The sequence below is a fragment of the Hordeum vulgare genome, chromosome 4H (assembly GCF_904849725.1).
Source record: "Hordeum vulgare subsp. vulgare chromosome 4H, MorexV3_pseudomolecules_assembly, whole genome shotgun sequence".
Taxonomy (NCBI): Eukaryota; Viridiplantae; Streptophyta; class Magnoliopsida; order Poales; family Poaceae; genus Hordeum; species Hordeum vulgare.
Genome location: NC_058521.1, coordinates 424,584,552 through 424,589,776, shown reverse-complemented (window position 1 = coordinate 424,589,776; position 5,225 = coordinate 424,584,552).

Here is a 5,225-nt window from a genome sequence, read left to right as displayed (position 1 = left end):
GGAACTGAAATTATCTAGATTTCTCAACACCATTATATATATTTGATGAGGGTAATATTTATAACTTGGGTATGAGAACTGGTTGGCGGAACCATCTTATTAACAACCAACAGTGTAGTAATATTTTGCTTTTAGCCCCTCTTGTTGTAGGAGAAAATTTGCTTTACGCTGAAACTAACAACACCACCTGCCATATATGCATATAGTATAGATGATATTTTACCCCTTCTCATATGTGACTTGCCGGCATATTCAATATGCTAACCTACACGGCTGCAACGTCTTATGTTGCAGATATTTTTCTTCGACGAGTAAGAGTACGATTCAGGGTTAGGGTGTACACTCAACTTGCCTTTGGTGTTTATTGGGACTCCACTCCCTTGACTGCTTCCGCTGAAATATTTAAGGTATATATCAGTTTTACGCTATTTACATGTGATTGCACTTTGATATATACATTGATGTACTGTGTGTGCCAGCATACTGATCCAGGGATGGCACAGATACACGGAGGCTTGACTCGTTTTGAGTCGGGTCGCTACAAAAATCCAAAAAGATTTCTTTTCTCTCTTTAGTTTACTTTGTTTGCAGACTTCAGCTCACATCCATGGTTGCAATTGGACTTGATTACATCTTTCTATGTTCGACCGTGCAAGTGACGATGCAATAATGACGAAGATCGACGAAAGGGATGCAACATGGAAAGCCGGTATGAACTCTATTTGTTTCTACTTTTGTACATATGCGTGTACTTATGATCTAGATACCAGCTTGTAGTGACATAGTGCTATATTTACAATGCTTTCCTAGTAGTTCATGCTTTCTTTGTAACTTGTCTCAAATAGCTGGAGTGCATAATTTGTTACCGAAATGATTTGCATGCATTGCATTGTTCATGGTTTGGCATACTGAAGTGGTTTTTCCGTTCGGAGAGTTTTTGGATTGACTTGGCACATGCTTACACATGTTTATGACTAAAAGTCTATCAAGCCTTGATGATCTTTTTATTTCAGAATAGCTATATCACTTTCATGCCCGATTCAATCTTGCTTTGTCGCTCTTCATGATTATGACCGCTATTTTCCTCTAGTTTGTCGCTTCCCCGTCTTTTGCTAGCCTTCGCCTGTACTAAGCGGACTGACTGCTTGTGCATCCAAAATCCTGGAAACTAGTTGCGCCATATGAGTCCACATACCTACCTATATGCGGTATTTATGTGCCGTCCTAAGTAAATTTGCATGTGTCGTATTCTAAAGCTTCAAATAAATATTTTGTTTTGTATGCCCGAATCGCTCATGTAGTGAATAGGGGCTGTCAGTATCTTCCATGCTAAGTGGGTTATTCTCAAGATATGTGTTGATTCACTGTCATTCACGAGAATGTGGCTGGTAATCGGGATGCCCAGTTCCATGCTCAAAGTCAAGTCAAATTTAATGAAACAAAGCTCCCCCTGGATTGATCTTTGTATGGACGGTACCCGTGGATTTGGCACGTCGCGGAGTGTGATCGATTGGTGGAGGGGGAGTAAAAACTTTACTTTTCTATTTGGGAACCGCCTATAATGTATTTAGCATGGAAGATATTGAGATCACTTAGTTGTTACATTGACAATGAAAGCATACCACCCAAAATTTTGATTCATTTCTGTTTTAAAAGCTCGAGTTGTGGCACCTCTGCAAATCAGTATTTCCCTTTATGAAGGGCCTATCTATTTTACTTTTCTGTTGAGTCGTCCTCTTCTTATAAAAAGCACCAACTATAAAGAGGATAATTGTCATTCCGAGTGTAATGTGCATTGTCCCAAAGTACCACATTGTCTTCTATATGATTGTGATATTACTTATTCTAAAGTATTTATTTCTAGTCTCCTTTAAAAATTCCGCAGGAGTGTCTGCATTTATGTTATGCTTCACTCATGGGGGCTAGCGAGATACCACTCTAGTATGTCCGAGTCATGTACATTGTGATCTCATCATGATTTTCAGTTGCATATTATTCATTCTTAGTTGTTTGAAATTCTTCACATGATCAAAGGATTGCTACGTGCATTGTCTTTGTAGCATTGCTTCAATACTCGTTGAACTTGTTCGTAGTGCATGCTTATATACATCTGATGAAGCAAAAGAGTTTGTCAAGTTTTGTTTGTCGCGTCCAGTTCGTTAAACTGAAGTGCTTGAGGACAAGCAATATGCTAAGCTTGGGGGAGTTCATACATCTCAAACGTATCAACTTTTCTAAACACTTTAGCTATTATTTTAGCTTCATTCTTGCATGATTTGAATGAAACTAACCCGGACTGACGCTGTTTTTAGTAGAGATGCCTGTATGGTTTTCTTGTGTGCAGGAAAATGGATATTTAGACGTCCCGGAAAATTCCCATAAAAATAGAGAAAATCCATGCACCGGGAGAGATCTTGGGCCGGAAGATGGGCCAAAGGGGGGCCACCAGGGCTCCAGGCGACCTGTGGGCGCGGCCTGTTCCCTGGCTGCGTCGGAAGGCCGCCTGGGTGGTGTCCACCCCCTCTCGTACCCTACTTTGGCTCCTATTTTTGCCCGTGACGGAGAAATCCCAGAACAAAAGTCATTTTGCAAGTTATTGACGTGGAGCCGCCGCCAGCCTCGGTTCTTCTTCGGGAGAGCTAATCTGGAGGCTGTTTTGGCCTCCGGAGAGGGGAAATCGTCGCCATCGTCATCACCATCACCACTCCATCATCCTCCCATGGCTTACCCCATCATGTGTGAGTAATTCCCTGCTGTGGGTGAAGGGGATGGGAGAGATTGGATGAGTTAGATCATGTAATTGTTTGTCGGATTGTTGGGGGCAGGTTGCCTATCATCTACTATGTTGTTTATCATCTTTGCTACTACATGTTACTCTTAATGCTTGTCACTTTGGGTCCTAGTGCCATGATTTCAGATCTGATTTCATTATGTTTTCATGAGTATATTTGTGTTCTAGATGCGCTCTATGAGTAGTATGCACCTATTATAGTCCCGAACCGGCGATCCCAATTGTGACAGCTTGGGACACCAAATGGGATAGACTATAGTTTGAGGATTCCATGTATCCATTGATTGTTAATGCTTTGTTCTGGTGCTCTTTAACATGAGCACCTTAATCTCCAGAAGTGATGTTGTGCAAGTTCTTATTGCAAGCACGCACGACTACCTTGGGATACATGCCTAATGTTTGATATTAGCCTAGATGATCATTAATTTTCTATGTGCCTTGACCCAAGTGAAATACATGATATCTCTCATCCATGACCAACCATCCATCTCCCTAGCCTACAGTGTTTTAATCCTACTGGTTACAAGTTGCTTTACTATTGTTGTTTTACTTTCATTGTTTTGAGATCCTTATTTCCATTGCCACCATCACTTCCATATCACCATTGATACTATTATTTCGTTGCCAAGCAAGCATCTGTCAGGTGTAGTTGAATTGACAACTCAACCGTTAAATCTTATAAATATTCTTTGGCTCCCCTTGTGTCGAATCAATAAATTGGGTTATCTCTGTTGCGACCCCCTACACTTGTGGGTTCTCACCATCACCCCATTATCATCGGACTCTTAATCAATCTCATCATCCTCCATATATATCCCATGGTCGGATTCATCATCATCATCTAGCAATTCTTCAACTTCATGGAGTTCTCTAATTCTTGCACTCCTACAAAGCTCCATAGGTTCACTTGCCCCCATTGCTTCATCAATGATGGTGTATGGCATCCCCGTAGTGGGATCAATGTCCTCATTAATGTATGTATCTTCACATAACCAATCTTGTGCTCGTGATGCATCTTCACCAAGAAGAACATCAATTAAAGAGGATAATTTCTTTCTTTTTTCAATCATACTTCATTATTTCCACGTCTTGCAGCAAGATCTTCTCTCGGAGCCTATATTTGGAAGGTGGGTTCCAATTAGGACCGAACCGACCACGGGCTTCACAAAACTGCTTGAAGTCATCATCATTTGTAGCATTGAAAGGAACATTTTTTCTTGTACATCCATTTAGCCAAATGTTGTCCTACCCTGTAAGCTTTCTCTTTGTCAATTATATCATTTATATTCTGTTGGAACTTATTCAATGGGATGAAAGGATCAATTGGCATCACATATTTATCAATAGGCCCTGACTTGCGACGTTCACCTTCTCCAATTGCATCAAGCTCTTCCTCGTTGTTTTCATCATTATTAGTGTGAATGACAACCTCAACCCGTAATTCTTCCTCATGTTTGTCTTTCCGCTTCTTCTTCTTTTGGGGTGCCTCATAAGCCTCCTTACACCTTTTCCGCTGATCTAGTGTGTCTATATTAAAACCTGTCACTTGTCCCATTACTTGACCAATATGTTGCTTCATCCAATTGACACCTCCACCCATTTCCTTTCCACACAACTTGCACTTCACTCGCTCTAAATCTAAAGGATTGATCAAGGCTGCAAACTCCTACCCCATGCAATTTGAATTTCTTTGAGAGTATGAGAACTTGGAGCGGTAGAAGCAGTCGCGGACCCCTACAGACATAATAATATCAATGAGCAATCGATAGTATTAAATAGAAACAGATTTAAGACTTTGGAGTGTGTCTATAGTTGCATAAGAAATCCGATCCAAGCAACTAACGAATGTACATATCAGCCCACAATTAATATAACCTAAGTAGAATATACACAGATTATTACTTTATTAGTTCATTAACATTTTACCACATCAATTATTTCTATAATAGAGGCATACATGGCTTGATGCCTAACAATCCATCGATCCATCTACTAATTTACTATAATTGGAGTGAGTGCCTACAAAATCTAGTTCGAACAAGCAATCCATCTCCTTAATTTATTGGATCAACCCATCCATGTACTAATCCAGCCATCCGTCCACCACGGCTAATCAATTAGACAATTACTAATACATCCATCCATCCACCATGGCTAACACATCTACAAATCCATCCATCCATCCACCACAGCTAACACATATACAAATCCACCCATCCATCCACCACGGCTAGAGAGACTAAGAGGGGAAGAAGATGTTACCTTGCTCACCGGTGAAGCCATGGAGGAGGGGCTAGTGGAGCAACCGCCTGGTGGAGATGGCGATGAGCCGCTGAGTCGAGAGATGAGGAGGTGCCCACGGGTGAAGGTGACCAGCTGATGGATAGGAAGGAGGAGTAGGTAGGCTACCGGTGGAGCTGCTCCAACCTATAGC